We start from the raw sequence: 9,719 nt of genomic DNA, 5'->3' as shown, positions 1-9,719 counted from the left end.
GTGTCAGAAATATGCAAAAATGCAGAAAATCAGACAGGGGGCAAATACTTTTTCACGGCACTATATATAGACACCACACAGCGATCAAGATAAGACTGTTGGTACGATGAGGTTAAAAATCTAAAACCTTGAATGCAGACGAGCCCGGATCTTTTGCCTAGTGGTTAAGACACTCACCAGAGGTGTGCAGGGTCACCGGTTTGCACCCAGCCTCTGCCCTGTTACATATACTTGAAATGCATTCAAATTTCTTGTTGCCAGATATTTCACGTTGTACAATACAACCCAATTGCACTTGTCAGTCTGTTTGCAGAAAATCAGCCTGAACGAACCATTTATCACTCAACAGTGCTAAAATAAGAAATACTTCAAGTGAGCAAACTCAGTGACAAACGTTGTGGCTGCAATAAAGTTACTAAGCACCTGTCATGTCTCCCATTTGCCCCACTATGCCGTTTCCCACTCACGTCTTGTAAGTATGTCTTCCGCCTGTGGCATTCCAAAGGGAGTGTGCTCCACCATCCCTGCATTATGAGAGTGTGCTCCCTATGGATCAAAGGTTGCAGATTCATTGAAATTCTTTCTTTCATTCAGGCTTGCTTTGTTCCTTCACGACACTTCACTTGAATTGCTGTCGATGAAATTAGTTTCTTAGAAATGTTTTCAGGTTGCAGGTGGAGAGAGGAAAAATGTATTGCAGCTCGAGAAAGCCACTTGTGCGATTGCTATTTCCGTGGATTGTCAATTTATATTAGATTCACATATTGGAGAAGGGTGAAAATTTATTAGGCAGGCATGTGTTTCTGTCCATATTCTCAAGTTAAATGAGTATGGGCAGTGTGGTCTCAAACTCGCCCCATGATGGGTGGATGAAAGACTTCAGTGGTTTTGCACTGCAACAGAGTAATAGTTATGGGCAGACTTTTGTAAGGAAACTAATTTGATGACTGCAAATGAGTGGGGCCAACGCCAATTGCTATGCTGGTAAGTTTCCATTTATTGATTCCAATATTCAAAAGTTACACACATACAGCATACACATTATCATTAGACATAAGAATGTAGCACTTAGTTATGAACAGAGATCACACAGCGATCAATGACCTAAGTTCTAGGATTTCCGCTCGGCTATGGCGATCTTCTGTGCCAGGAGAGGATTTGGGTGATATTTCTCACTAGTGCCTGTCCCTATATCTTACCTAACTGCATGTGTGCGAAGCGCAACTTTTTGCCCTCTGCTTATTTTGCTAACAATATCTAAGCACTGTCAATTTCGTGTCCTGAGTTACAATGTTCCAGAACATACATCTCTTCTATACAAGCTCAAACATACCCCGCTTTATCAAGTCCTTGCTCCTGTGTATCCTGGGTTGGCTGAGTTGGTAAACACCAGGAAACTCCTGGAAATCGATCATTCTTAAGCTTCAGTCACATATTTTATATTGCAGGGTCATAAAAGCATTCAAAGGGCTACATTTGCAGTATTAGCAGTTACATTTAGACTTCCCTTTTGCGGTTAACACTGTAGTTAAAGAACATTTAAATAACAGGTAGATGCAGGGATGGAAATAAGACTCATATTGCATAGCGGTTTGATCCATTCCTGGTTTTACTATGAGTTTAATAAGACACACCTGAGGTTATCTATACATTGGGGCGAATCAAGCTCGTATTAAAACCTGGAATGGATAAAACTGCTATGCAATAGGAGTCTTATTAACACTCCTGTGTAAATGACAGTTAAGAATGCTTAATGGGTTAATATCACACAAGTTCCACCAACACCACCAAAGAAAAAATAATCTAACTATTACAAATTTAGATTTAGCGTCCAAATGTCAACAGGTGTAAAAGCGGAGCCTTTTCACTGAAATTAAATTGTTTCTAATGAAGAAGCTCGTCTAGCAGTTGATTTAGATATTTCATTAAATCTCAAGACAAGGAAAAACGGCATAATGAAGAGCTCTTTGTGAGAGGCGAGTTTCTGAAGCAGGGCGCCTGGTGTTTGTTTGTTTTTCAGAGATTAAACGTTAGATAACAACCTTCTCTACTTGAGAGAGGAACAGGAGTTCAAACATCGCCTCACAACCGTCTCGGCTTGAGAGAGGAACAGGAGTTAAATTTCAAGTTCTGACAATTCAACATGACATGACAAGTTGAACAAGAGTTGCAAAAGATACAGTCCATGAGAGAACACAAAGAACAGACATTAACCCAATCTCTCTCTCTCTCTCTCGCTCTCTCCTCTCCGCATCCTTCTGTTTCTCCCACTCTGTGCTGTAGACAGCCTGTGTACAAAATAAAACAGGAGTATTATCAGGGCATTATTTGTTTGTGTATTCTGAGGATTCTAAGCCTGTCTCCTCTCAGGGATGAATAATTCTAATAATAAGCTTGCAAGAGGTAAAAGTACATGTACATCACAAAGGTTCATTGAGAGTCTCCAAATGAAAACAACGTAAAATGTGCACCGCTGATTATTTTTATGCGCTGAGGTCATCTTTTGTTAAATTGGCTCTGTGTTCATTCTCAGGTAATTGTTGTGCGGGATGCAAGTGGTAACAATCTCTCTCACTGTGATGATGCCAGTTATTAACATTGTACTTAAAGAGGCAGCTCCCACAATCAAGTAGCATACAAGCAAATATGTAGTGAACACAAGCTCACACAATCACACATACACAATCACACGCTCACTCACACACAATCACACACACACACACACACACACACAATCACCCGCTCACACACATTCGACCTTATGAAACAAAATGAGTTACTTCTTTCTATATGCAAAACTTTTAATCAGAGCTGTACATTTAGAGAACAGTAGAAGAGAAAGAAAAACATTCATTTAGCAACGCTATCACAATTGAACATGGCGTGTTTAGTAATGCACAACTTTATAACCATCTTAGCCCCACCTGCTTATACTGAGAGAGGACATGGACTTATATACGATAGCAAAGTATTAACTGCATTTTCTCCAACAACAGCCTGTGCCCCAATATAAGCCCATGCCCCTATCTGGTAGAGATATACACCATCATTACGACCCGTCTACCCGACTGGATTTGGCATCGTCCTGTATTAGAGATGAAAATGAGGTTGGGACCCCTGCAGCACTATAAAGTGTGTGGGGGGGATGGCACAGCACAGTTTCAAGCAGTCTACCAGGAATGGGGAACAATCTGCCAGCCTAGGAACATAAGAACATGTGCAAGTCAAATGTTTGTTTGTCCAGTTCCTAGTAGCTGATTGCTCTCTGAGTTTCAAGAGATTCGGCATCAACAACTAGGCAACCCATTCCATACCCTCACCACTCCTTGTGTAGAGAAGTGCTTCCTTCCCTCTGCCCTGAATCTCCACTTCATTTCCACACTTTGTTCTCTGGTCCTGATTTCTGTGTTATTGGTTAGGGTTTAACTTGTTCAACTCCTTTGAAGATGACTTCAATCAAACAACCCCCCCCCCCCCCCCCCCCCCCCCCCCCCCGATTAGTTTTTTTTTGATCCGGTTAATCCGTGTGCTAACCAGTGGAAAATAGTGGCTTTTTAGTTCGGGTAACAAAAAAAAGTCATTTTCAGGCGCCATCCGCGGTTGGGACGAACACAAACCCGGCTTGTGTACACAGTGTGTGTGGGAATGTAAGGTTAGCAGGGATGGGGTTAAATCCGTCCCTGCCAGCAATCACAGGTGTGGCCATTCCCCAATTGGGTAATTGAGTGCTAATTGGGGAGTGGCCACATGTATAAAGAGGTGTGGAAATCCTTTGTTTGGAGGAGTGGGTGTGGGTGTGGGTGTGGGTGTGGGTGTGGGTGTGGGTGTGGGTGTGGGTGTGGGTGTGGGTGAAAGCCCAGCCTATCTAGTATTGTATTGTATTGTATTGTTTAATCTTTTCCTTTGGCCCTCGTGTCTGCTTTGTGTGTTGTTGTGTTTTGTCTTTTAATATATAACAGTGCTTCACTGCAGCTTCTTCTCTCCGAGACTCTCTTCCTGCCGGTAAGAGATTGCACCGTGACGTTGCCCTCTCACAACAGCGTGCAGATGTTGAGCAGTTATTTTGTGCTTTGATGATTTATTATTTGTGTTCTGCTTTTCTGTGGCTAGCTAAGGAGGCGCACTCAGATTGTTATTGGCATGTCATTTTGTTGTTCTCATTGCTGTTTTCACTCCACGCTAGGGAAGTGGTCAGGCACGGATCAAAACGCACACTGATAACTAAAGATACAGGTAAGCATGGCAACACCTGCTATGGTGATGTAAAACCTGGACAAAAGACTCTAACATCACTCCCAGGCGCTCGGATCCCATTTGATTCTTAAATAAAAAAACATATTTCAGTGAATCTGATGACAATAATTTCAGGGTCAGCACACACTAGCTGTGTACCTTTTTTGTTATTGCTGTGTTTTTACCCTTATAAAAGTATCCACCAGTAAAATCATAGCAGAGTGTAATAATAGTGAAACATGGTAAAGCATAGACAAGCATTGTGAAGAATAGCAAAGCATATTATTAAACACAGCAAACCGTGGTTAACTGTGGTAGGTACATTTTTACAAATGCATACTTTTATATTGAAAAAGAAACTGGTACACCCCAACATTTAAGATAGAAGCCTTTATTGCTTTCTCATAAATACAAAATTGCCTTTTTTGTGGGGATTATTTTGATTGACAGCAGGGGTTCAATGTGTTGTGCGTGGGTTATTTTGATTGACAGCAGGGGTTCGGTGTGTTGTGCGTGGGTTATTTTGATTGACAGCAGGGGTTCAATGTGTTGTGTGCAGGTGTGGAAAAAGTATTGAAACGTGTTACTTGAATAAAAGTATTGTTACTTGGAAAAAAATATAATTAAGTCAAAGTCAAAGTATCCTTTTAGAAAACTACTTGAGTAAAAGTACTCAAGTATCAGAAGTAAAAAGCAGCTGCCCTTAAATTCTACCCAAGGATCTGTTCACCCCCTGTCTTGCCCAGCTGCACTGGCTACCTGTGAAGTTCAGGATTATTTTCAAAACTTTCCTGCTCACCTACAATGCCCTTCATCACACAGGTCCCGAGTACCTCCTCAACCTGCTGACCCGCTGTGTCCCTGCCTGCAAGCTGAGCTCCTCCGACTCTGACCTGCTTGTTATCCCCAAATAAAAGTGCCCCACACTTGGAGAACGCTCATTTAGCTTCATGGCTCCGACTCTTTGGAACTTTCTCCTAGCTTTGGTGTGTGATGCTCCCACCGTCACTCGCTTTAAATCAACTCCCAAGAACCACCTGTTCTCTTTTGCTTTCCATGCTCTTGAAGCCTGATATCTTCTATTAGCTGCTGTGTTGCTGCTACTATTTCACATATTATATTACGATCATGTATTCTGCTCTTTCCACTGTATTTAATGTACTATTTCATGTATTATGCTGCTGTCATGTATTCTGCACTTTCCACTGTATTTAATGCGCTGTTTCATGTATTATGCTGCTATCCTGTATTCTGCTCTTTCCACTGTATTTAATGCACTATTTCATGTATTATGCTGCTATCATGTATTATGCACTTTCCACTGTATTTAATGCACTATTTCATGTATTATGCTGCTATCATGTATTCTGTTCTTTCCACTGTATTTAATGCACTATTTCATGTATTATGCTGCTATCGTGTATTCTGCTCTTTCCACTGTATTTAATGCACTATTTCATGTATTATGCTGCTATCATGTATTCTGCTCTTTCCACTGTATTTAATGCACTATTTCATGTATTATGCTGCTATCATGTATTATGCACTTTCCACTGTATTTAATGCACTATTTCATGTATTATGCTGCTATCATGTATTCTGCTCTTTCCATTGTATTTAATGCACTATTTCATGTATTATGCTGCTATCATGTATTATGCACTTTCCACTGTATTTAATGCACTATTTCATGTATTATGCTGCTATCATGTATTCTGCTCTTTCCACTGTATTTAATGCACTATTTCATGTATTATGCTGCTATCATGTATTCTGCTCTTTCCACTGTATTTAATGCACTATTTCATGTATTATGCTGCTATCATGTATTATGCACTTTCCACTGTATTTAATGCACTATTTCATGTATTATGCTGCTATCATGTATTATGCTCTTTCCACTGTATTTAATGCAATATTTCATGTATTATGCTGCTATCATGTATTCTGCTCTTTCCACTGTATTTAATGCACTATTTCATGTATTATGCTGCTGTCATGTATTATGCACTTTCCACCATGTTTAAAGTATTATGCATTTCTCTGTATTTAAAGTATTGTGGATTTTCTTGTTGTTATTGCATCTTGTAAAGCATTTTGTGATGGTGCTCCACTATGAAAGTCGCTATATAAAATAAAGATTGATTGATTGATCTACAGCCATCAAAGAACAGAACACGTAATATTCCTGATACAATAGACACCATCATAGCAACCTGCAGGAGGCATTAAAACCAAACCTGTATTTATGGATCCTGTTAGCAAAACAAAAAAAGATATGAGGGAAACTGTAACACTGCAGTGCAGGCAAAACTGTTGATATGACCTTTATCATTAAATAGGAAAAAGACAACCCAAGAGGGGGATGAATACATTTCAACCAAATGCACAAGACCACAGAACCAGAAATTACAACAATAGAATACATGCCAAACATTCAAGTCCCTTCTTATGAGCTAGACACCCTCAGTACTGTTGTAAAGATCTAAACATGTCAAGTTCTTGGTCAACCGTACGTTGTTCTAACTATTGTTGACATTCTCTATTTAGGAGGCTGTGTGGTCCAGTAGAGTTAAAGAAAAGGGCTTCTAACCAGGAGATCCCCGATTCAAATCCCAGCTCAGCCATTGACTCGCTGTGTGTGACCCTGAGTGAGTCACTGAACCTCCTTGCGCTGCGTCTTTGGGGTGAGACGTTGTTGTAAGTGACTCTGCAGCTGATGCATAGCTCACACACCCTAGTCTCATATCTTCTAAAGTGTTTTGTGATGGTGGTCCACTATGAAAAGCACTATATAAAGATTATTATTATTATTATTTTAAGCTGATGGAACTTAAGCGGGCCATTCCAGAATACAGACAATGTCTTATTCCACGACTAGGAGCCCTCCATCTCTCAAAGAACTTTCAAACAGTAATTGGTCAGCACATGCAGGCTTCAGGTCTGGCAAATGTCTGCATTGAGAGTAGAGTGTTAGGACCAAACTCAACAGAACAAGCTATGAATGGCAAGTCATATGCCAAAACTATTCAAGCCCACAAGCTGTCTTTTCAAGCATTGTGGCACATCCTTCTTCCATATTTCTTGGAGCACATAGTTAAACATAACCAAGAGCTCAGAGACAATATTGTCCAAGCTGATCAGTCAGATTCCTATGATGAGCTTGTGGCTCTTTTTAATTCACAGAGATTTAAAAATCAGATCTCTGCATTTGTGACATGCAAAGCTGAAGGCAGTTTGAACTTTCAATTTTGGTGACAATATATGGAAATGGTAGCTACTGCTCATGTTTACCCAATCTCAGTGAGAAGGCAAATGGGAGCTGAATCTTGACACCTTCAGATCCATGTTGCCATTCTTCATGAGATATGATCACATTAACTACGCAAGGTGGAATGGAAGATATACAGCTGAAATTCAACAACTACCAGCTGTAGTGCTTCAAGAGTTGCAGCAAGGAAACTTTGTTGCAAAAAGATCTAGTCAAAACTTTAATCAAGTTGACCCAGATCAGAGCCAAGAGTAGGCATCACAAGGACACTCTCACCTCATAGCAGGTGGGTCTTGACTTACAACCTAAGAGCCCATATTGCAGCAGACACCAGGAAAAAAAACCATTTCATGTTGGCTTGGATGATCAACGTGTCCATAACAAGTCAAGAAAGGCAATGAGATAAAGTGGTAATGATGATGAGAATTCACTCGTAAGAACCTTTCAAAGATTTCATGTCTTCTCTGGGGGGGGGAGCCCCCTCTTTCATTGCAAAGTATTGTGAATAAAGATCTGGCTACTGAAGCCATCCAAGATGCTTTGCTGAATATTAGGCCAAAAGCAGCTGGAAAGCTTTGTTGAGAAAAGGCTTGTGACAAAAGAGGGGGAGCCTGGCCACATGCACTTTTATGAGCCACTGCCAAAAAATAAAGCTCTAACATTCTCCAAACTTTATGAAGTAGGGAATGAGGTCAAAGGAAAGTGTACAATCATCAAGGCAGATAGAAACATTCCCCAATGACTTATTACAGCATATGAAGCTGGCAGGACTGTTGATTTGCAACACGTCGTGAAACACGAGTTAATGCCTGTGCCTCTGGTGCTGCCACAGACTAAAGATTGGCTCTGGTGCTCCCGTGGGTTAGGGAGGTGTGGCAGTGCTGTGTGATTGGCTCTGGCGCTTCCGTGAGTTAGGGAGGTGTGGCAGTGCTGTGTGATTGGCTCTGGCGCTCCCGTGAGTTAGGGAGGTGTTGCAGTGCTGTGTGATTGGCTCTGGAGCTCCCGTGGTTTAGGGATGTGTGGCAGTGCTGTGTGATTGGCTCTGGTGCTCCTGTGGGTTAGGGAGGCGGGGCAGTGCTGTGTGATTGGCTCTGGCGCTCCCGTGAGTTAGGGAGGTGTGGCAGTGCTGTGTGATTGGCTCTGGTGCTCCCGTGGGTTAGGGAGGTGTGGCAGTGCTGTGTGATTGGCTCTGGTGCTCCCGTGGGTTAGGGAGGTGTGGCAGTGCTGTGTGATTGGCTCTGGTGCTCCCGTGGGTTAGGGAGGCGGGGCAGTGCTGTGTGATTGGCTCTGGCGCTCCCGTGAGTTAGGGAGGTGTGGCAGTGCTATGTGATTGGCTCTGGAGCTCCCCTGGGTTAGGGAGGCGGGGCAGTGCTATGTGATTGGCTCTGGTGCTCCTGTGTGTTAGGGAGGTGGGGCAGTGCTGTGTGATACACTGTCATTACAGATTATGTCCTATCAGTGAGATGAGGATAAAAGCTCTAAAACCACGAATGCAGACGAGCCTGGCTCTTTTACACTGTGGTTCGCGCCCAGCCTCCGCCCTGCTACAAAGGCAAAAGCATCAGGGGCTGCTTCCCTTTATCGCACTACAGCAACCCCTACTGACCAGGCACCCGGTGTGCTCAAGTGGACACCAGCAGAGCTGGTCTTTGTCCTCCAGCGGGGTGGTAGCTTACGACTGACCACACCTGTGATCTATAAACACAGCAGTTTGAATTCCTTTCTTCGGCTGTTTAAAGATGTAGGGCCCTGTTCATAAAACCTATAATAATAATAATAATAATAATAATAATAATAATACCCAAAACTTCAGTGTGACTCAATTGCTTATCCTACATATATTATATAAAAATGAGAAATTTCAATTTGCTGAAGACTGATCTTAGAAGAGTTTTCTGAATAATAAAAACACTGAAAAACAAGCTCTAGGGAGACCAGTGCAAACATGCAGCTTTATTATCAATGTGTACAATCCAATGTGTGCAGGAAAGGCAAAGGCAGCGTTTCCGTCACAAAACTGTGTCCGTGGAAACGTTACCTTTGGTGGTGACTATATATATATCTATATTATAATTAGATATATATATATATATATATATATATATATATATATATATATATATATATGCCAAAAATGAACAAAGTACAAGCAATGAGATGACACCACCCCAGTTCCGGCCGCATTACACTTTGATAGGGCAAACACACAAGTTAC

The sequence above is a fragment of the Polyodon spathula genome, chromosome 31, assembly GCF_017654505.1.
Source record: "Polyodon spathula isolate WHYD16114869_AA chromosome 31, ASM1765450v1, whole genome shotgun sequence".
Classification (NCBI taxonomy): Eukaryota; Metazoa; Chordata; class Actinopteri; order Acipenseriformes; family Polyodontidae; genus Polyodon; species Polyodon spathula.
The sequence above is the reverse complement of the archived record's forward strand: the minus strand, read 5'-3'. Positions refer to the sequence as shown.